The following is a 25,190-nucleotide window of genomic DNA, read 5'->3' as shown; positions in this document are numbered from 1 at the left end:
CATATCCCTCTTTTGGAATCAGTAATTAAAATGAAAGAAAAAGAAAAAGAGAAAAATAATGATAATAAAGACAAAAGAAAAGTCACAAAGGAATTGGGAACTACGTTTGACCTGATTCCTCAAAGAAGGATACGTAGGCGCCTCACGGCTCGGTCATAGTGTAACATAGTATGCATAATGTAACATAGTGTAACAAAATAAAAATCCCCAAGCAAGAAAAACTGGGGCAGAAGTTTGCGTTTGTAATTTTGGTAAGAAAGTTTGATTCCAAGAGTTGTATTGTTTTACCCATCAAAATTATTTTGAACTTTTGATACCCCTTTTCCTTTTTAACCATACACAAAAACCCATATTGATGTCCAAAAAAGACCTCCCGATCAGTATCTGAGAGGTGCCAAGTCAATGCAAATGGAAGTAGGGAATAACACTTTGATCCCCAACAAAGAAGAAGATCACAAACTGGAAATGAATTGATAGCCGAAAGAATCCCCAGCAAAGAGAGTCATATCGACAACACTCCAATCCCCAGCTAAAAAATAAAATAAAATGAGAGAGTCTTATTGGTGAAAACCTTCACAGGCACCATGAGGCAATGGGAGTTGAGAGAAATGAGAGAGTTTTATTAGTGAAAACCCCTCGAAGGGCACTATGAGGCGACAAGGCAAGATTGGCGGAAAAGGTCCACATTTGGCAATGAGTTGAGTATTTATTTATCCCCAGCAGGATGAAGCCGTCCAAAAGATTGATTGATACGAATAGACTGGGTTGATCAATCCGGAATGCACAACATGATCATTGGGATTGGTTATATCATTCAGATAAGTTCCTTTCTTTCCCTTTCCCCAACATTTGTTCAGAACGACTTCTTCTTTTTCTATTTTTTGAAATCATCGCTTTTTCATTTCTTGGTTTAAAGACTTTACCTCCCCAACAGTTTGTTTTTGAAAAGGATTTTCAGAGCTTACTACCAGTTGCCAAAATGGTGCAAAGCAAACTGCGAATAGGACAGGCCAAAGATAAGGCGACAAAGCGAAAAGAAGTTGTCGCAAGACCAAATGACGAATGGGTCTAGATCCCAAGAAGACCAAATTTCCAAGAGAAGTCGGAGAAAAACAAAAAGAACAACAGTTAAAAAGTTATGGGTCAAATTCCAAGAGGATCCCCAACAGATTTGCGAGATACATGAACAACTCCGTCAGATTCTCGACCAAGCTCCACAAGGGTCGGACAACACAGAGTGGGGAAGGAAGAGAAAAGAAAAACCATCCCCAGTAGGAATATAGGCCCCAACAAATAATATCATCCCCAACAAGTTTTGTAGCAAAGCAGGAAAAGGGAAAAGAGAAAAACCATCCCCAGCAGAAGTAGCACGACCACTCACCACGTTTTAAACTAACAAATTTTTCTTTGATTTGAAGCAGGGAAAGGAAATATTATTGACAGTAGGAAGACATGGTCACAAGGAAGATTATCAAATCGGGGCAGAAAATTTTCTCTCATTACGAAAATTTTCTTGAAATCGGATAGCCATTTGGGAAAGAGAGAAGATAACACAAGTTTTGAAGGAAGTAAAATCCCCAGCAGTATACGAAAAGGGAGATACAAGTTTTAAAAGAAAAGCAATCTTGGAAGAAGCAAGATAACCCAAAGTTTTAAAAGTAATGGCCTTTGAATCAATATCATCCCCACCATTGTTAAAGGGAGGAAGTTAATTCCCCAGCAGTGTTATTCCCGGCAGTTTTCAGAGGAATAAAACACTAGTTTTGAAGGAAGCAGTTAAAGAAGTCAGGAGCCTGAATTTTTTTGAAAAGTTGTTGAAGTTAGGAGCCCTCCTGGAGAATGGAGGTTGATTTATTTTCAAAGTTGCTGTGGAAGTCAGGAGCCCGCCTGGAGAATGGAGGCTGAATTATTTTTAAAGTTGTTGAAGTCAGGAGCCCGCCTGGAGAACGGAGGCTGAAATTTTTAAGAAATTGTTGAAGTCAGGAGCCCGCATGGAGAATGGAGGCTGAATTATTTTGAAGAAGTTATTGAAGTCAGGAGCCCGCCTAGAGAACGGAGGCTGAAATTTTTAAGAAATTGTTGAAGTAAGGAGCTCGCCTGGAGAATGGAGGCTGAATTATTTTGAAGAAGTTATTGAAGTCAGGAGCCCGCCTGGAGAACGGAGGTTGAAATTTTTAAGAAATTGTTGAAGTCAGGAGCCCTCCTGGAGAATGGAGGCTGAATTATTTTGAAGAAGTTATTGAAGTCAGGAGCCCGCCTGGAGAACGGAGGCTGAAATTTTTAAGAAATTGTTGAAGTCAGGAGCCCGCCTGGAGAACGTAGGAGTTACATTTAAGAAGTTGGTGAAGTCAGGAACCCGCATGTAGAACGGAGGTTGTTTATTTTAAGTTGGAGAAATCAGGAGCCCGCTTGCAGAATGGAGGTTGTTAAATTTTAAGGAGAAGTCAGGAGTCCGCCTGTAGAATGGAGGCTATTAAATTTTAATGTTGATCTCAGGAGCCCGCCTGTAGAATGTAGGTTGTTATATTTTTAAATTAATATTGAAGTCAGGAGCCCGCCTGGAAAATGGAGGTTGTGTCATCTTTCAAAAGTCAAGTTGGAGTCAGGAGCCCGCCTGCAAAACAGAGGAATACATTTCAAGATCAAATTAGAAGTCAGTATTGAGGAAGGTTACAACAAAAATCCCCAGCATAACAAGCTTTAATGTAGGAAACAGCGTCCCCAGCAGACAGAGCGAAATGATAAAACTTGTGTTCAGAAAAGCAAAAGGCCAGTGTCATCCCCAGCAGTTTTCGAAAGAAAAGCACCAGAGGAAACACAAGCCGACAAGAAAGCAAGGCAACCAGAGCAAGTGGAAGATAGATAAGATTTTGTAATTCCTAGTTTAGTCTAGCTTCTTGTTTTCTTTTGGCACGGTGTAATAAGGAGGTCGAAAAGCAGTAGCAACAGCATGCAGCCGCAGTAACAGCAAAAGGCAATCCCATGGTAGTCCCAGCTACAAAAATTTCCTGAACTACATTAACCTGATTCTCTTCTAGCCAGGGATATGTAGGAAACCTTTGAAGCAAAGGTTCGGTTAAATCTTTTTCAAAAAATGCTTCACACGGAGTATTCCAACGGGCAAAAATCGCTCGTATCCGCTCACTTTATCTTTGCACGAAAACCCTTCGTGTTTTCGGACAAAGAGGGGCAGCTGTGAGCACGTGATTTTTGCTTCACGAAAACTACTCCAAAAGAAATCAAAAATAAAACAAAATTCTCTTGGTGTACAATTGTTAGGATTTGCATAGCATTTTTGATAATTATTTGTGTTTTGTCCGTAAATGTTCACCTTGTTGTAGTTAATTGAAAAATACAAAAAATACATGTTGCATGCATATTTAGGATTTAATTATGCATTTAGGAATTAATTAAACTATCATTTGGCTCTAAAAGGAAAATCACAAAAATATGCGTTTTATTCTATTTATTGTCATTGGGTGATTTTTATTTTAAGGTTTTAATTTGTGTGTTAATTGTTGTAAGTGTTAATTAATATTTATGTAGTTTTATTTTTGATTTTACAATTTAATTAGGAATTGTCTTTAAATTAGAAATTAAAGAAGGAAAAGGAAAAGAGTTCAAAAAATGAAGAAGATTCGAACTGGGCCAGTTTTTAAAAGAGAATTCAGGCCCAAAAGTCACACGCCCTACCCGACCCAGGTCTGTAAACCCAAAGACCACCAAACGACATAGTATAGGGCAAGAGCTACGTCGTTTTGATGGTGCCCGGTCCAGTTAATCTCAGATAACCCCAAACGACGCCGTATTGGCATCTCAAATCTGAGTCGTTGATCAAACTGGATCGAACGATCCAGTTCAGCCCCTGCATAGTTGAAACGGTGCCATTTCAGGCATGTCAATCTAAACCATCCATCTCCATTGATCCAACGGTCCCAAGCTTCCCTCACAACCCGGTCCATTTCGACCCGGGTTGACCTAGTCTCTGAATGAGACCAAATGGTGTCGTCCCCTTTAAGTGAATTGATCTAGGCTGTGGATCATGATTGATCCAACGGCCAAGATCAAACCACCCATCCCCTATATAAACTTAATATCCTACCCCAGCCCCCAAACCAAACACCCCCCCTTTGCCCTGTTCATCATCTCTTTCAGAGATGGACCCCAAACCCTAGCCGCCTTAGGTTACCTCCGCCTAAAACTCGGCGGCAACAATGTCGCCGGTCACCAAACCAATACCCTAAGACCACCTGACCACCCTCGATCCAAATCCAGTAACCATTTAGCTCGAATCTTCCTGGAACTTCTCGAATATTCATTTGAAGATTTGAGCCAAACTTAGATCTACCCCAACCAGTTCCTAATTCGCACCAGTTACTCCCATGACCTCACTCGTAACCAAACCAAGCTTGGTTTGGTTCGAATCTGGCTAGAAACACTCGAGCCCCAAATCAAGCCCAAGAACCCTAAAAAAACCAAGCCTGGAATTCTGTCCAAATCAAAGAGGTTTGGGTGTTCAATGGACCTTAGTCGAAGTGTTCTTAGTTGAGAACACTCGATTAAGGTCCGTTCGACCTCAAAAAAGGGTACGAGTCAGAGTTCAAGTCAGGATTGTCTAGTGTCCGAGTTCTTGAGGTATTTGTCTTTTCCAGTTGGTTCCGTTTTGTATCTGTTTATATCTATTTATTTGTTAGTTTAGTTTTATTGGTTTTTTTAATTCTTTTTGTCAATTGATTCTGTTCATCTTAGTAGACCTTTTTATTTGGTCCAATTCTATCATTTGTTTATATTTGCTATAATTGTTATGAGTAATAATTTGTGTAATCGATTAATAAGTTGCGTCGATTAATTAGTTTCCAGTTAATGTATGTTTCTATCAATAACACTGAAATTACCCTTGAATTGCTTGATTTTCTGTGTCTGATTGTTTTGTATCAATTGTTGTAGGCAATCGGTTAATTAGTTTTCGTCGATTAATTCGTTCTTGTTTATAGATCAATAAGTTTGTCAAATGGTTGTTGTGTGTGTTGATCTGTGGACACTTAGTTTCAGGGCATTGTCAATAGGATGACAATGATCCTGCATTCATGTTGATTCTGATTTTATTATTCAGTTTCAGCTTTAAGGATCCTATTGAGTTCTATGTTGTGTCAAGTCTGGTTTTGATTTAATTTCATTTCATTTGTTCCAATTGAATTCTAACCTCAGTCATTCAGTTATCAGAAATAAGTTTGGTTATAGCTGTTAGTCAGGTTTAATTTTCAAATCTTTGTTAGTTGAAAACAGATTTCAGAATTAAAAGTTTTAATACAGTTGAATAATTGTATTAGGGAGCAGTAATATTAAGGGGTTTCAGGGGTGATTTGGGAATGAAACAGTTAGGATAATATTTTAATGTTAGTGTGTTGTTAGTGGGATATTAATGTCTTTAAATTAATACACTAATGGGGAACAAATGGGAATGGGGGGCGAGGGGGGCTGAAATTAAGAAAAAGCTTCCTTAGTGGGATTTAAAGTGGAATGATTCAGATTTTAGTGGGAAATGGGGGTAAGGCAGTAAGAAAAAAGGTCGGGGGTAGACTTGTATGAAAGGGGGTTGAGGCTGGATTTTGAAGGAGGAGAATTGAAGTTAAAATTGACTGACTTTTAAACCTTGGAGAGTCAGAATTTGGAAAAAGACCAAGAAAAAGAGAGAGAGAAGAAGACTGAAAGGGAGCTTCTGAAAAATACAAGGAAGAGGAACTTTGGAGAGTTTTTTGGTTAGTTTTCAGTTCTAGGCTGGATTTTGAATGCTAAGAGTGCCTTACCTTTGAGAGTAAAAACAGGCTAGATTTTTTTAAGACTAAGAATCCAGTATTGAGTGAAAGTGAGGTCTTTCTTTTACCATTGAAAATCAGTAGTAGTATTTATTACTGTTTAATTGAAGTTCTAATTTTCTTATTTGAGAGTCCGAAGAACAGAAATCAGAAAATTTACTGTTCTATCACATATCTGAAAATATTCTGTTTCTACATGTGATTGCTGGTGGTATTTTTGGTTTTATTCCTTGGTTTCTGGGGTATCTGTGTTGCTGTTTGGTACTTCTGAAATTGCAACTTGTGGTCTTGAGTTTGCTGTTGTTTAAACAAAACTGTTCCATTGGTTGTGTGCTGGATTTCTGCTGGTTTTAATCTATTTCTGGGTTGTTGCTGCTTTGTTGTCACCAATGCTGCTACTCACTCTGTCTTCCTATTCTTGTATTTTCAATACCAGGTACACGCTCGAATTCATTGGTGTAACCTCGAATTGGAATGGAATGAAGTAGTATTTCCAGCTTATGTTCACATGAATATTTGTAGTGATAGTCCGTCTTATGTTGTCATTTTCCGTTTGTCTGAATTATATTGAGTCAAGAATTGGTCAATTAGGGTCGCCTCTATCATTTTGAACTATTTAGATTAGTAACAGACTATGGACTATACTTGGGTTAGTAGTTTATTTCCAGCATTCCTGTTGTTTATATTCACAGTGACGATAGCAAATAATAGATTTTTGTTAACAGATAACTCTTGAGTGAACATAGTGATACCTTAAACTTAGAAAGATAGGAATTTGAATGAACGCTCGGGTGAGTGTAGTGTTGGGAATAATCAGTTAGCCAATGTTCATGTTTCTTTAAAAATCAGCAAATTTCGTATGTGTTAGCTTCATTTAGTTAATAGCGCTTCATCTTAGCCTGTATTCTCTAAAAAAAAAAAGCAATAACGCACCTAATAGTATGTAATTCTGGTCGTAAGATTTAAAACCGAGGCCATAACTTTCTTGTGCATTTAATCAAAGTAGCTTAAGCAAACTTTCGTAATCATTAGTAATTAGGGTTGGCTTAGTTTCAAGTAGTTGAAAATAATTAGTTCCAATGGTTCATTTCATCTAACAATGTGGGTTTCAATTAGTTATAGGATAATTAGTTTTCTTTTTGAATATATGTATTGTTTGTCAATTCCGTATTTTCAATTTCAGTAATACTGATTTATAGAATAAGGCATGAAATAATCTCCTTTTACGCAAGTTTGATTGCAGTTTTCCAGTTGCGCTTGGTTTAATCCGATAAATAAATGATGGCCTTTTTCAAGCATGTAATTAACTAGGATTATTTTCTTTTATTTTAGAGACAAACTTAAATAAAAATGTAGTCACTTTAGGATTGTTCTTTAAAAATAAATGAGACGAGCCTCGTCAAATAAAACGCAAGCTGCGGAGCCCTCAATAAATGATTAATAATTAATTAGACTTTGGATGGGCCATTTTAGCAAGATTTCACGACCTTCTAAAAATAATAATGTGCTAGTCACTTAGGCGCGCCTTTAATAATTTACTTTCTTAAACGTGAGTGTACATTGATGTAACCCAAATCCAAATCTCAATGGAGTCGAAGTGTATCGACGACCATGGGTACATTGATTGTGACGTGGTTCGAGATACATTTTCACAACGTTGCAATTCTCTGTAAAATAATAATAATAAGAGCGTTTAAAGAGTTAAAATTTGTACATAAGTTCATAAATGTAAAAAAATCATATAATTAAGCCGAATATGACAGTTGAGCGACCGTGCTAGAGCCACGGAACTCGGGAATACCTAACACCTTCTTCCGGGTTAACAGAATTCCTTACTCGGATTTTTGGTACGCGGACTGTTAAACAAAGTCATTCTTTTCCTCGATTCAGGATTAAAGCCGGTGACTTGGGACACCATAAATCTCCCAAGTGGCGACTCTGATTCTTTAATAATAATCCCATTTCGATTGTTCCTTTAATTGGAAAAACTCGCTTCCGCGCTCCTTTGCGGGCGCGGGCGAAAAAGGAGGTGTGACAAAAACCAATTCATGTGAAGTAAAAATCAATACATCAATCAAGTTTTCAGTCTTACCACATTTGCGCATACACCAACAGAGCTCAATTTCTAATAAGAGGGGGTTTTAGACATACATACCTCCACAGAGCTTTCTTTAAATTCTTACAAAATTCCGGGACTCTTAGCAACTTCAATCTATTTTATAAAAATTACAAATTGAACCAAGAATTAGAGGCATGATTAAGATTCTAGCTCATTTGAGTAAATTATCAAGCACTAGGTGTACATCGTGATTATAGGACCCTTTTTGTGAGAGATTTTCATTATCTTACACTCCAATTGCTATCTTTTTAGTTCACAACCTCTCCATACCCTATTATATTTTATGCATGAAATAAAATCCATTTTTATACCCATGAACCCCCAAGCTAATTAATCATTCTAGTGTGAATTTCAAAACAAAAAGCTAGGGCTCAAGTTATTACCTCTTGGGGTGAAGGTCTAGCAACTTTACTTGATAATCTTCAAGGGTTTAGGCAAGGATTGAGTGGGGACTTGATGAAGATCACCCTCTCTCTCTAGAACTCCCTCTCTCACTCTATTTGTAGCAAAATAACATAAAAGGGGTCTAATGGGGTGTTTTTAATAGGATGGGGTCGGGTTTCAAAAGTTAGAAAATAGGAGCCCCGACGAAATCTGCGATCGCATAATGGACATGCGGCCCGCAAAAGGAATCGCAAAAATGACCCCAAAAACCTAAACAAACTGTTCGGGTGTGCGATAGAAATGCGGTCCGCATACCTGTTCTGCGGTCGCAGAACTGCCCCTTACAAAAATTCCAAGGGGATTATGCAATGACTATGCGGCCCGCATATTGATTATACGATCGCATAATTGGCCGCATAGTTGACCTCAAATTAACCATTAAATTGTCTAACTCTGCGGCGACTGTGCGGTCCACATATTAATGGACCGCAAAAATGCACTTTTATGGAAAACAATATTTCTTAACTTTTTAATTCATAGATTGATCAAAAGGGTCCGAAGAATTTTGCAAATTTCCAACACATATTCCTAATTTGGTACTACGAGCTTTCGAGTTTTTGAGTAGAAATTTCATGGGGCCTTACAGGTTGAGGGTCGGTTGCGCTCCTCGAGGTTGGGGCATGAGAAAGTTGGTATCAGAGCCTAAGGTTTCAAAGTGTCCTAGGATGTCTCGGAGCTATGTCTAGAATCCTTCTTATCAGTATGTAGTCGACTACATCTATAAGTTGGAGGCTAAGGGACATTTAGGAATGTTACCCTTCTTCAACACTCCATATCGTGAGATAAAGCTTGACTATGAGATTGTCTTCTAACTCGTGAGTTGAGATTCAAGGTAAGTTTAAACGCTCTTTTGTCTATTCCAAGTAATGTTCTCATATGACCTGACAAATAGGCAAGGGCCTGCAAATTAAGGAGATGGCACATGTATCTTGTTGAATGAATGGTATGGCTATATAGGATAAATATGCAGTACCATGAATATATTTCAATTAGAAAAGGTGTTAAAAGTGATTACCCACCTCCAAGAAGGCGTTGACTTGATAAATAAGAAGTAAGCTTGAACAACACACGTGGGTAGTGTGGGAAGCATATATTTGATCCTACGGTGTAAAAGATTTTTTTTTATATAAGTATGTGATGTATGGAAGGAGTGACTAGGAGATTAATGATGGGAGTGTAAGTCTCTCCTAGGAGACAAGAAGTTATGAAACAAGAGTCAATCGAACCCACAATGAGAAGACCCTTGTACTATGAATTTTATAAGAATCCAGTCATGTACGAAGTTGTATTATACTACTAAAGGATATTGACATGAGGAATTAGAATTCCAAACCCGTGTGGATGAATAAGAGTAGAGGACTTATGAGGTTAATACCATGTCAACTTAAATGTCCCTAATAGTCGAACATATATATACAAGGGCTAGAGACATGAGACATATGTCCCTGAAGTTGCTAAATTCAAGACTTGTATCAAAATCCGAGACGTTCACCCCAAGAAGGGGAGGAAGGGCCATAGTGAGGCCCCTTAAACACCATGAAACAAGAGTAAGACCATGTAGCTATGATGTTTGAATAATTTATTGAGGACATGTGTAGTCTAGAAAAGTGATAATGAGTAATGTGATTCTCTGAAAGGACATGCTAATAATAGTCTACTAGTACCCCAAGAAGGTAGAATGTTAAGGAAGGTGAATTCTTCATGCATGACAATGTGAATGACATGGGTAACAATCCTAGAAACTAGGAGTAATGTTTGTAAAAGGGATTTTATTCATGTTAGAGGGACGGGAACAATGGAACCCAATGAAGTACTATAGATCGAAAGTGAAGAGTTGCGATGTTTTAGAATGGGTTAATCATGGATTTGCGATTTAACCAAAATTCCAAGACCTTAAGAGAGGAGAAACGAGTGGGAGAAATAAATGTGATGCTACAAGAACCCAATAGTACATTTGGACTTGATGGAGAACCTCTTAAAGATATTACAAGCAAAGAGGTGTTAAGCGATACGTGGGTGAATACAATTTCCCACGGGTATCCCAAAAAGTGTTGAGAGGTGAGCAAGACGAATTGCTAACTAAGGAAAAGGACCACGTAACATATGCAGGAGTGCTTAACTATTCACTACTTACGATGGATGAGGTGAGAAGAAATGGGAAGAAAATCTATGAAATGAGATGGTCATGGTTATCGTAAAATAGTTTGTATCAAAATGGTGGACTCGCTTAGACGAGTTTGAAGTAGTAAGGAGGGAATGACCCTACCATTGAATCTGAGGGAAAATGCCCAAGAGTTTGTTAGGAGAATGTATCGAGCCATCGAGGAATTGAAAAAACTTGTTGCTAAGGAGAGTACCCTTGTTCTTATTAATGTCACTATACCACCAAATCATGCGGTGAGAACACCTAAGAAACGAAAGAGGGTTGTTGGTACCAATAAGTCAGAATATTTGATTTGCAAGAAGCACCACTTGGGTTTATGTTGGGTCACTCTGAAATATGTTATGGATGTGGAATCGAGGAGCATCGATTAAGTTATCCCCCTGTCAACCTAAAGTTACCAAGTAAGTCACTCCTTAGTACACCATTATGAACAACGTACAATTTTCTTTGTTGTATTTGTACATCCATATCGAAGAGCCTTCATAAACATGGTCTTAACCAAAATGATGAATCACAAAACATTGCTTGTATCTACTCTTTGAAGGAGACACATTATCCGTGAAGCCTATTGATCACATTTTTCTTATTTACGGCCTCTTAAGGAATTGAGTTCTATTATTATGTCCTTGAATTGAGTTATACCTTTAGGATTAATACTTCCCACTTGCTTTCCTAAATTCTCAGCAAGAGACTAAACCTGATTAATTTCTTATAGAATTTTTTCAATCAAATGGGTAACATCTGCTAACTTGTGGCTATGCATGCACCGTCGTAAAGTTTACCTATGTGGTGTCAAGTTTAATGTAAAGCATCCCAGTGTTGCGATCCTTCTCGAGTCACTCTTTTTCTCTATAGTGTATATGGTTCTATGGTTTGACCATTCACTTTACTCCTTTGTGATTATTATCATGAAGTATTTTCACTGTCTAGTAACATGAGAGCATATCTCAACACCTATCATATGTGTACATGTCAATTGAAAGGGGTCACTTGTCCACATAAAGTTTATGAGAAATTTGAGATTTATCACAAACTCGTCACATGAAGATCTTTTTGTTTGGACATCTTAGTATGGCTTTCATGTCCACCTAAATTGTCTCACAGTAAGTAACTCACTTTATTCCTAGTATTGTAGTTTCCCATGAAGTGGCCTAGTATTACAACTTTAGAGTTATTATGGCAGAAACACGTTTAGCACATAGCAAGATGTTTATTCTCTCTAACAAATACAAGATCTCATCCCAATATCAAGATTTCCTAGCTATGTGGTTTCACTCTTGAAAGGTTAAAATTAGATACTTTCAGATTTTGGCACATATCATAAGCATATTGATTTGGAAGACAAGTTGTTGTATCTTTAGCTCTCTCATATAGGATCAATTATTGGGAAGGGTTAAGCTATTTGAATTATGATAGTCTCATAAGTGTTGAACTTCTTTTTCATCCTCATGGGCTTGTGACATAGATTCATTGTGTCTGTTAATGTTATAAGTATAATTCAACTTCACATATTTTGAAACCCATATCGCATTCAAAGTGCTAGAGTATTCTCATTCTTGATAAACGAATTTTCCCTACACTCCAAGAGACGACTGGGTCACGTACTTGAATATTCCTCCTTAATTATTTCTATTGTCAATATATTAGTTAACTATATGCCTCATTTGTCAAATCAATGATGTCATCACAATGAATAATCATGTCAGCGTTTTCAGTAGTAAACTTTATGTCTCTTAGGGTATATAACCTCACAAAATGCTTTGCTCATCACATTAATGGATTCTTTAATAATTCCAGCCCAATCTCGGACCTCATTGTTCCTTCTTATAGTAATCTATCGAGGGTGTAGATTCAAACATGTCAAAAAGGAAGCATCATTCCATGATCAATCATATTGTGTATGAACTCTATAGTCATATTCATTCCAGCCCATCATAGAATAATGGTTGAAGGTCGCCAAGGTTTTAATTTGGGTGTCCGACCTAGATATTTAGAGTTAAATAAAGTGAGCAAGTTGCTCTCAAGATTTTCTCCATGAATATACTATGTGAATTGTTAATAAAGGTAAAGTAGGTATAATGCACTTTGGGATTTGTGGAATCTTGAAAGAAGTAGGCTGAACTATGAGTACTATGTTTCCCCTTTTATTGTCCTTCGTGTACCCTATGTTTTCATGTGCCTATGTCTGAGAAGGTAGTTGGAGATACTTTATGTATAACCCCCGTGGAAACTACTGAAGGTGAAGTTAATGTATAATTGGCTTATGAGGGGTATCTATTTGTCATCCTTGTTAGATAAATCTAGGAGTTGAGATTGTTTTCGTGAATGTGTTATGGCGAAGTCTGTAAGTTGAAGAGGCCACCTTGAGGCCGAGAGTGTTGTGAAAAGAAAATATTTTCGCTTGATTGTATAGCAATTGGTTTTGATTTGAAAGGTACCTTCTAGGTGTTATGATTTAAAAATATGCAGTTCATGTCCATGTATCATTACGATAATATAGTGCTTGTAATGCTGATATTAGTGTTATTGATATATACATTGTGGTGCTTTATCTAGTTGTGGATGTATTGTTAGGATGGTTTTGGTGATACTCTGACAGGTGGATATGCCCAGTTGAAAAGGAGACTCTGCCGAAATTTCTAAAATAATTGGGAGTTAGTCAAAGTTTAGGGACTTGAGGTATGTGATAAAAGAGATATATTATGTTAAGGGTTTGGAGCGGACTCTACTTCTCATTCGAGGACAAATGATCCTAAGCGGGAGAGAATGTAAGACCCCGGAAAATTTTGCCTAAGTAATTTCAGATTTCGTGGTGCCAGGTAGGTTAACTATAATATTTTATGTGCTAATTAGTATGATGGATATCAATTGGATATGGTGATAAGTGAATAAGTCATATAATAAGTAATGTGGGATCTAAGGAGAAGCCTAGTCTAAGACAAGTTGGAAAATTACATAATAGGCTAAAATTCCAAATAAGTACGCACAAGTCCAAACTTTGGAAGAGCATATCTACATATATATAAGGTGTTATGTGATGAAAATCCTATGAAATGAAATTTTTTTGAGTCTAGTTTCTAACTTTTCAAACCGTTCGTCATTTTGACACTCATACAAAAAGTTATGGTCAAATTACCAAAGGCTGGCATAATGCAATTCTGTGACAGCAGAAGTGGTTATGCGACCGCAAAATGGTCGCAGACCTCTCTAGTGAAGCCCAGTTCTAGACACCAATTTCTCAATCCATTCTGTGACCCACATACCCGTTCTACAGTCCATTCTGCGACCACAGACCCGATTTGAGAGGCTTCATTTCCCTATTTTCATAACCCGACCCCATTTTGATAAATAAGCTTTGAGGCTTATTTTAGGGCGATTTTCTGAGGGTTTTAGAGAGAGGTAAGAGAATTCTAGAGAGAGAAGAAGGAAGCCAAACATTTTAATCATTAAATCTTGCATCAATCTTCTAGAATCAAGGAAACCAATCACAAGATCTTCATCTAAGAGGTAAGGTTCTATATACTAGACTTTAATTTCGGGTTTAGGGTATAAGATGGGTAATTAAGGTATGATTCTTGGGTGTAATAGTATTATGTATAGATGCATGTACAAATAAGGTTTGTGGGATGATTGTTGAACATAAATAAGCAAAGATTGGGTTGGGGAATGAAGGAAATCTTGTAGAAGAGCTTTGAAATCAAAAATGCACAACTAGTGTTTGATAAAATGCTCAAATGAGCTGAAACTATGAATATCTTCCTAATTTGTGTTCGATTTTGTTATGTCTCAAAATAGATTAGGATTTCTGGAATTTCTGGAATGTTGTAGTAACTTAAGGAAAGCTTAAACAAGGTATGTATGGCTAAACCTCCTTCTTATTGGAATCGAAATCCCCTGTGTTCGTGTAATCGGTGTAAGTTCCGAATTGATCATACTAGAATTGACTATCCCAAATGTGTTGTGTGGAATGATATATGTTTAATATTTGTACTAAATGCTTATCATGTCTTATTTTCCTTTGTGAATATGTTTTAAAATGTGGAATATGTGTTGATAAAGGTTAAGAATTCATGTCAAATAAGTTGAATAAAGATTGTTATGCCAATTTGTATGAAAAACCTGTATGTGCTTAGAATTTCCAAGCTTTTCCCTTGTGTGTGAAAATGCCTTACATGATAGGCCTTATTGTTGCTGATGATAATGTTATTGAATATGTAAAAAAGGAAACTTGAATTTTGAAATACATCCAAGTGCCAAGAATGACTTAATAAATTAGGCCACTCGTGCCAATGTATTGAAATATGGGAAAGAAATGTGAAGTGAAATGATTGATTGAAAGGTTGATGTCTTAAGTGAGATGGCCTAGCCGATCGGGCCGTGATCGGATGCCATGATGCATGTTGATACCCAATTTTTCCCTATATATTTTCAATACGCAAAATACCTTCAGAATAGCATATATATGCATATATAAGCATGTCCAAGGTTTTTATTATTTTTCCATAGTTTTAAGGTTTTAAATTGATTTATTTTCTCCCTTTTTATCCATAAAATCCCCAATAATTATTTTCAAAATTATTATTTTTTGATAATTCATCTATTGTATTTCTATATTTATGCCAAAATATGGCTAAATTAATTTTTATATATTTTTATAATTATATTTAGTATTTTTAAAGCTAAATTGCACATAATTACAAAATTAGCCCTTTTAAGATTTAATTATGTTTTATATGCATAAAATTGGATCCTGCATTTTTAAATTGCTAACTATGTATTATAAATCATTTTAGCATTTTAAATTATTTTTTTAGAAATTATATACTATATTTTTATAAATTAAATAGGAAAAATGGGCTATTTAAATTTTGGCCAAATTGGCTTTCAAATCTAGCCTAAATCCAACGGATCCCGAACCCAATTAAAAATTTACCAGACCTAAGCCCAAACCCAAACCAAACCCGGAACCCACCTACCCATTTAATCTCGACCATTGATCTCCCATATCAACGGTCCCATTATTCCCTTCCATATTTAATCCCAAACGACCCCCAAACCCTCTCATTTTTCACTAAACAACCGCCTTGAAACCCCTTTCCTCTCCAATTCTCTCTGAGATCTAAACCTAACCCTAACCATCGCCACCTAAAACCAACCCTAATCACTTCGATCCTCACTCGATCCATGGATTCCCATGGCTATTTGATACGTATACTTGTCTCCCACGTCTCCTAGTTGCCCGTTTTTGTGATTTCACGGAAGGATCTAGAAGAGATCTAGACTAGATCTTGTTCAAAACTCTCCGAGAGCCTATCCATGGTCTTTCATGCCATTTTCCGACCATCCATGTGTTGCGCCCTTTTTTCCGTCCGCTGAAATCGGGTTTATGACATTTTGGTATGAGACAAATCTTTCTTTCTGGTAAAGGGGTTTTGCAATTTTGAAGAATCACCACCTAACGATTTTAAGGTGCGTTAGGGCACCTGCAGGATTCATTTCTAACTATGTTTGATAACCAGAGATAGGGTAAAGGCTTGAAATTATCCCAAGGGGAAGGTGTTAGGCACCCCCCAAGATCCACTAGTGTGGTTCCCGACCAGACAGTTTTTTATGAATTTGTACAATTAGAAAATAAACAAGTATGCATCAAATAATAGGGGATTTAAATTTAGATACACAAACGTAAGAAAACAATTAGTGAAAAGGCGAAATTTTGAAAAGAGTTACAATCTAAAGCATGCTTATGAATGTAAATGGGGTGTCCTAAGTTTGTTTGTAATATGGATCACATCAATGCAATACCTGGTATGACACTACTCAAAAGAGGAGCTACACGAGGTATTAGCGCACCGGTCATCATATCCATATCTACCCTTTCCCGCCCGTGAAGGTAATTAAAGCGAGGGTTGTTCTCGACCCCTATTGCATACTGTTACCCGTCCCTTCGTATTAGTCCCGGAGGAATTTAGGACTTCTATCCTATAAGAAGGAGGTTCTAGGCAGATCCTCAGGTTTAAAGGGTCAAAATACTAAGGCGACATACAAAACAAGTAGGACTGCATTTAAAGGGGAAAACATAGAAACAAGTAGAAGGCTCAGATATACCTTCACAAATAATGCACATAGACAGCATGACCCATACACAATTAAGGTCCATATTTGAATTCTAAAGCATGGTATCTAAGTGATAACAGCGGAACCAGATTTATTACATGACTTAGAAAAGAAGTCCGAATCAGGTTTGCCTACTGATTTTAACAGTTGATAATTAAACAAAGGCAGTTCTAATTTTATTTAATTTATTACCTACGGCTTGCCTAGGTGTAAAACAATATGCAGTAGTTATTCAGAATTATTGAGAGAGAGTTTGGAAATTATTTTACCCTAAGAGCATGATGTTCTAGTCAAATGCAGAGTTTATTACCAGTTATTTTAAAAGGGATAATCAAGTGTGAAACTCTTTTTACCTCTTTTATAATCAGTAATTTACACTAAGTGTGAATGCAAATGCAAATAAGATCCTAAAATATGGTATCTAAGGTGCATGTATAAAACTCATGACGTAGAATTCCTAGAGCAGGATTTCTAAATGCATATGGCAGGATTGCAGAATTTCCTAAGAGCAGGATTTCTAGATGCACATGGCAGGATTGTAGAATTTCCTAAGAGCAATATTTCTATGTGCATATGGCAGGATTGCAGATAATAGTAAAGTGCTAATTAGCATATTTTAACACATGATTTTGAAAGGGTGCACATGCTGAAACAATAACATGAGACATAAAGGCATGATTTCTAATGCATGCATGAGCCCTAAGCATGGTTTCTATTGCGCAATTAGGAATATAAACCTAATAACATGTTTTCTACCCTTAACAACTAAAGAATGCATATTTACCCCATACTTTTTCACTAGCCAACCCCAATACTTGTTTAAAACAAGTTATTATAGACTAATATTGAAATGAATTATATAATAAAAATAATAAGTTACACTATAGGAAGCCTGATTAGGACTTCCTCTCTGAGTTATGTAATAAACCACCACAAGTGCCAATGTTATTCCATAGCCCTTCTCATATCTAGGTGTGTTAGAGTTTCCTAAGGATCTCAAGGGATCCCGGGCAGTGCTCACACCCAAATTTTATAAACAAAATAGAGTGAGTGCAGTGTGGAAGGGCCAACTTTTATATGTCTAGGTTCAGAGAGAGCTCAAGGGTCCCAAAGCAAGGCTCACACAAAAGGGGCAGAACCTAGTGGTCTAAGAGTGTATGTGAGAGTGCTTGACATAGATTTAAAGGAGTTGAGTTGGGAAACAGTTTTGAAAACAATCATGTTTGAAGTGAGTTTGCAAAAGACAACAGAACAATTTTTTAAAAGGAGAAGGGAATAGGAGCAATAATAACTTGGAACAAGACAACACATACAGAACAAATCCGAAGAATAATATCATTCCAACATTCACATGCAAGGAAGTAAGGGGTTGGGACCATACAGAAACCTAATAAAAAAATCACACAAACATGGCTGAGAAGAGATGCATATAAACCAACAAGTGAAAGGAACAAGTATGGACTGATTGACCTTTAGAACACAAGCAATTACTTCAAAGAGTTAACAAGAGAATCATGCTTGAAATTAGAATTGTAATAAGGGAAAGGGTATGGGAGAAATCATACATGGGTCTATTACATATAATTAGTCAGGACTTAACATTAATCAAGTACATTAGGAGACATACTAATTGAGGGACATAACCAAACTCAAGTAGACATGCTTGTTACATTTGAACAAGAGAGGGCAGAACTTAAACATGATGAGTAAAGCAGTGAATAAGAAGTGCAATTAAACAACATGAGCCATTAAGTTAATGCAGAAAGAGAAAGGGACTAACAAACAATAGGGTTTGATAAACAATAGGGGGCACATAGAGTTTGAGTTTCAAAATTAAACTAGGAACATACCAGTTAAGGAATCAAAGTGCATAAAAAAGGCAAAGCAATTAAAGTCCCACAGTCTAGCCTTGCTTTCAGCTGGCTAGACAAAGTAGTAGCACAAGTAGTAGAGAAAGAAGAGAGAGTTTGAGTGTGTATGTGTGTGTTCTGAACTATTGTTCATGTGTTTAAAGAAGAGAGGGTAGAGTATTTATAGTTTTTGAGAACATGCAGGAAAATAAGGTAATAAGTACTGACTTAACATAATTATAGAAATAATACAAATCAGAATCAATTAAAGACCCGGACTCTCTTCAATTAGGGAGTCATAGTTCAAACGGGTGCAAGTTGTATCAAATAAGGAAAAGAATTGCTTGTAAGACTGATTTTACCATAATAGGAATAGTAAAAACATGTAGCATGTAATAAGGTCTAAGTACAAAATAGTTTCAACATAAGGAAAGTGCATGCTAATTAACAACATATTTGTGAACATAAACAAGGTAGAGTACAATTTGATTCTGAAAATTAGCTCAAAGAATCATGGACAAGATTGAAAATCACAGGGAATCAGTACTAACCAAGGAAAGTATCACAAAAGTAAGGAAGCAATTTCGAAAAATTAGTACAAAATTACAAGGAAAATGCACAACATCAAAGATGTAGGTTTAAGGATATTACACAGAATCAACATAAATTATGTGAACGATCAATAAAACAAATAGTCGGACTTATTAAACGATAAATAACATGGGTTTGGACAAAATTAGAGAAACCTTAAGAAAAAATTAGAACAAGAAGCACAAGAGCATATAGAACACACATAAAGCCTAGAACGTTCATGATAGTCATGCAAACACATCGCAAACAGATTCAAACTTCGAATCGAACCCAGAAGTATTAGGGTTTGAATCGAGCAAAAAGGAAAGACTTAGGTGATGTTTAAACATGATAAAAATCAAAGTAATTGCTAATATAAAAAAAATCGTTTTTTGCAAAAAGGGTTTTGAAACCCTAGTCTAGAAAATAAAGAAATCGTTTTGAAATCGGAGAAATATTTTGAGGAAAACATGTGAAAACCTTAAAAATCCATAGAACCATCACAGATCTAAAAAGATCGGAAGATTTATAGCTAGGCTTTTCAGAAAATAGCAGAGATGAAGAAAAAATCGGTTAAAAATTCATGGATACACTTAGATCTAAAGAAAAAAGTGAAAAATCTCAAGAGTTAGGGTTTCAGAGAACCCAAAGAAGGTGAGAAAACATTAGATCTTTACCGGTTTCAGCCGAAAAAGCCATGGACCTTACTCGAACAACCATGGATGGCCGGAAAGTTGCATAAAAGACCATGGATAGAAGTTTGACAAGATCTGGACTAGATCTCTTCGAGATCTTTCCACGAAATCACAAAAACGGGCAACCAGGAGACGTAGGAGACAAGTATACGTCTCAAACAGCCATGAGAGTCCACAGATTGAGTGAGGATCAAAGGTATTAGGGTTAGTTTTAGGTGGCGGCGGCTAAGGTTTGAGTTAGGTTTTAGAGAGAATTGGAGAGGAAATTTGGATTCAAGGGCGACGGATTGGTAAGAATGAGAGGGTTTGGGGGGTCGTTGGGATTAATTATGGTAAGAGTGAACGGTGGCCGTTGATCTCTGTGATCAACGGCTAGGATTGAAAGGTTTAGGAGCCGGGTTATAAAATTGGGTTTGGGCTTGGGTCCGGTGGGTTTTAATTGGTCTGGAAATTGGGGTCTCGGTTTGGCTATAATTAAAAGCCAAATTTGGCTATAATTTAAATAGCTATTATTTCCCTATTTAAATTATAAAAAAATAGTAAATAGTTTCTGAAAACTAATTGAAAGAGCTAAAATGATTTATAACACATAATAAACAATTTAAATATATAGTATCCAGTTTTATGCGTATAAAGCATAATTAATCCTTAAAATGACTAATATTGCAATTATGTGCAATTTAGGTTTAAAAATACTAAATAAAATTGTAAAAATATATAAAATTTCCTTACCCATATTTGGGGATAACTATATAAATACAATAGATGAATTATCAAAACCATAATTTTGGAAATAATTATTGGGGATTTTATGGATGAAAAGGGAGACAATAAATCAATTTAAAACCTTTAAAATTATGGAAAAATAATAAAACCCTTGGACATGCTTATATATGTATGCATATGCTATTTTGAATTTATTTTGCATATTGAAGATATATAGGTAAAAATTGGGTATCAACAACTGCCCCTCTTTACCCGGGAATAATGAAAGAGTTTCCGGGTAAAGAAATGATGGCCAATTTTGACCGACCGAAACAGTTTGAAGAGGTTAGGCCGCACCCTGGCTTCTGAGCTGCCTACATATCCCTGGTTTTATAGGAATCCGGCCGTATGTAGTATAGGATTCACCTGCGGAGTATGCCGATGAGGATATTTCAAGAACGGACGCAATATGTAGGGCCGGGTGAGTGAGCGATTTATGGGTTAGGTTTGATATAGCTGAGGGAACTGGAGCGGAATCGCTCCTGCTGGGGTAGCTATTGCTCGCCGGTTTTTCCTGCAATTAGGAACAATATAAGCGTATACTATGCATAAATTTAAACATGATGCAAATTCCCGTTGGATCATGAATGTTGTCTTCAAACGACGGGAATGATGTCCTTAGACCATGATGTCCTGGGCCATGAAGCGTATGATAAGGGATTCGCAGGCCATGAAATGATGTTCTCGGGCTATGATTATGGTGCCTCCGAACCATGACGCCTTTGAATAAAGGTATGCAAAAGATTGAAAGAGATCCTTAGGCCATGACATGGTGTTCTCGAGCTATGAAGATGGTGCCTCCGAACAATGATGCCTTTGGATGAGTTGACGATATTTCAGCCCATGGAAGATGCAGTAGTATGGTGCGAACAAGACAGAGCTTAGTCTTACGAATTGAAGGGCAGAGCTTAGCACATAAAAGAAGCGAGATAAATAGTGTTTGGGATAGTGCTTAGTTTCGAAGAAAATGGGAGGTAGAGATTAGCCTCCGAAGGCAGAATGATAGCCTTATGCAAAGATGTGAATGCTGATGAAGGTAGAGCTTAACCTCGGAAGGCAGTATGGTAGCCTTATGAAATGCAGATGGAGACAACGTTTAGTCTCGGAAGGCATAATGGTAGCCTTATACGAATTGGAAGGAAGAATAGTAGCCTTATACAATGCAAATGCGGATGGAGACAGCGTTTAGTCTTGGAAGGCAAAATGGTAGCCTTATGCAAATTGGAAGGCAGAATAGTAACATTATGCAATGTAGATGCAGATGGAGACAATGTTTAGTCTTGAAAGATAGAATGGTAGCCTTATGTAAATTGGAAGGCAGAATAATAGCCTTATGCAATGCAGATGCAGATGGAGACAGCGTTTAGTCTCGGAAGGCAGAATGGTAGCCTTATAAAATAACAAATGACAGTATAATTTTCTTAGTTGATATCAGATTTTGCATTGTGATTACTAGGAGAACTGTGACGTACGGAACATCACTGGTGTGTGCTGATAGCAAATGTTGGATAGTGCAACGGTTCGGAGAGTCGTATTCTTGAACAATGTTTGTTCCCTGGGCGTACAGTATGTTTAACGGTTTCGCAATCCTAGTGCCTGCATCTAAAGAAAAATCATGAGTTTCGTAAGGTGGAGGTTAGTTCATATCCCCGCTGGCTTTTACTTGACTCATTCTGCTTTGATCTGGTGATATCGTCTGTATCATTGGGGTAGCATTGCTAGACAGAGCAGTTTCAATAGTAAACATGCATGATTTTGTAAAAGTATTGCATAAATGTATAATTAAAAATAGCTTTCAGATGAACCGACGACTGTGAAGTAGTTCGAGACATTGCAATCTCTCTTGCTATGGAATTTTGAGGGTCCTCCCCAAAATTCTACCCCAGTTTCCAATTGTTGGGGGAACTGAAATTTTTATTAAATTTTGACCGAACCCATAGGGCTGCCTATGTATCCTCTCTTAAATGGGAATCAGGTCAGGCGTAGTTTAATTTACATCATATAAGGAAAGCATAAAGATTACACATAGTAATGTTTGACTATATCTGAATTGATCGGCTTTGGCCAAACTTCTTCATCCATTTCTGCAACTATGAGGGCTCCTCCTGTAAAAACCCGGTGAATCATGTATGGACCTGCCAGTTGGGAGAGAACTTCCATTTGGATTCATCTTGATGCGGAAAACTTTTCTTCAACACCAGCTGTCTCGGTATGAATTGTCTTAGCTTGACTCTTTTGTTGTAGGCTTTGGATATTCTGTTCTGATAGAGTTGACCATGGCAAACTGCATTCATTCTCTTTTCGTCTATAAGGTCTAGTTTCTCATAACCATGGATCTGTTGGTAGTTTGTGAGCCATAATAGACATACTCAGACAGGTCATGTCATCATACGACCAGGCAAATATGTCCTCATACTCCTTTAGAAATTCAGTGTACTCTTTATTCTCTGATGGCGATAGGTGAATGCTGATTCGCGTTTCCTTGCCATTTTATACATCTCCCAGGTTGACAATTTCAGTCTTATCCAGGTTAGACTTAGGTCTGTTCTCAAAGTTCTCAACTTCTTTGACAATCTCGTCAGGTATGTCATCTTCTTCCGAATCCATGTCCGTTTGTTGCGTTGTCTCATTGCATGTCACAATCATTGGTTCAACAATATAAGTAATAGTAATGCTGTATTGGTAAAGCAAGGAGAGAAAATGATAGCAATAAATATTAATTCATAAGAAAAATCGAAAATGCTTTTGATAAACTGGATACTATTTTGAACATCGAAGCTCTTATTGCGGGAATTGAAAAATGTGAAAAGAAAATAATTTAGTAAAAACAGTGAATAATGTTTGCCTTAGACTTTCTACCCCGAGGCACGTCGGGCTTTGGTTGTTATGATGGTCCAATTCTTGAGATGTGCCCTTCTGCTCACAGCCTATATGGAAGGGCCTACCTTCCCCTCCTCCTCATGAATAACACAACAGTCCATATCACTGTCCTCTAAAAACAAGTTCTTCACTGCTGCAAATGCTTCTTCTTCATCTAACCCATAGATAATGTCAGCTTATTGGAAAGTCTGCTCTAGATGCAGTATTGGCTGCTCTAGTGGATAGTAAGGACCTCGCCATGGTGGCGACCAGTTATTGAATTCTTCCCAGGTGTATTCATATCCCAAACCGAAGGTAGTGCCATGTTTCTTGAGTTTTATGGGTTTAGAGGTTCTTGACGAGCCCCTTGCCAGGTTCATACCCACTCCATCTTAGTATACTCTCGATTTTGCTATCCCATAATTTGTCTTTGTCGATAACATTGGCCCATTCAATGTGGTGGTGAGTCTCTCCACCCAGCTTCCTTATTCCCTCGATCACCAGAATGGTTTGGGGACTATATACAGGGTTGCTACCGTCGCCGTGAATGATCACTTCCTGGTGATTCCATTTGAACTTTACTGTCTGATGCAGCATTGATACTACGGCCCCAGAAGCATGAATCCATGGTTGTCCCAGTAGCAAGTTGTAAGACGCTGGTACATCTATTACCTGGAAATCAACCTTGAACCAGGTTGGTTCCATCTGTAAGCATAGAATAATCTGACCAATGGTGGACCTCTGGGAACCATCGAAGGCTTTCACATTGATTGCTCTATCCTTTATCTCATGCAACCCTTTACCCAACTTCTTGAGGCTTACCAACGGACAAATGTTAAGACTAGAACCTCCATCGATCAAGATTCTGGTGATGAAATAATTTTCGCATTGCACGGTGATGTGCAGTGCTTTGTTGTGCCCCAGCCCTTGAAAGGTGATCTTGTGGCTTTCCAGCACTTGTCCTACAATATTAGCCACTACCCCGCTAGTGATATTACTCGGTACGTACGCTTCATTCATCACCTTTAATAGAGCATTCTTGTGCGCTTCCAAATTTTGCAGTAAGGAGAGAATGTATATTTATGATGGCGTCTTGTTTAACTGGTCAATGACCGAATATTCCTTGGCTTGTATTTTCCTCCAAAGGTCGTTCGGACCTATCACAATGAGGGGCAGCAGATTAGAGGCCTGCTTTCTTGATTCAGCTAGATGTTTAGGAGAATAGACTCTACCGGTTCTTGTCATACCCTGTGCTACGACAGTTTCTTCAATCCTGACCTTTCCCTTCCTTCTCGCCTCGACTGTATAGTCCGAGGGTACGGAATTTGTATAGAATGGTATCATGGTTGACATCGTCACTGGGATTGGCACGGCTATCCTCACTTCGAACAGAACATGTGCTTTGGGTGGCAAGACTGCAACCTTAAATGATACGGGTGTATTTGCTGGAGACACGAACTCAACCTCAATTGGTGCTGGTGTCTTTGCGGATGGCACAGTTTCAAACTCGACAGGTACATACATATTCACCTCAGCGTCCTCAGATGGTTGGATCTGGACTATGAATGGATTGAGAGTAATTGTTGGTTTCTTTGGGTCATCACCTTCTGTGATCAACCTGATTGATCCCTCGGGATCCTAGTCATCTTCTACTTTAATCATGTGGATATCTCCACCCTTATGGTCTGGTAGAGGGTTGTTGCGGATGTTTGGAGTGGGTTCCTTTGCCACAATAATCTTGTTATCAATCAAAGACTATATCTTATCTTTCAAGTAGCGGCACTCATCGATGGT

Source organism: Nicotiana tabacum, chromosome 16 (assembly GCF_000715075.1).
Source record: "Nicotiana tabacum cultivar K326 chromosome 16, ASM71507v2, whole genome shotgun sequence".
In the NCBI taxonomy this organism is placed as follows: domain Eukaryota; kingdom Viridiplantae; phylum Streptophyta; class Magnoliopsida; order Solanales; family Solanaceae; genus Nicotiana; species Nicotiana tabacum.
This window is presented reverse-complemented; position numbering follows the sequence as displayed.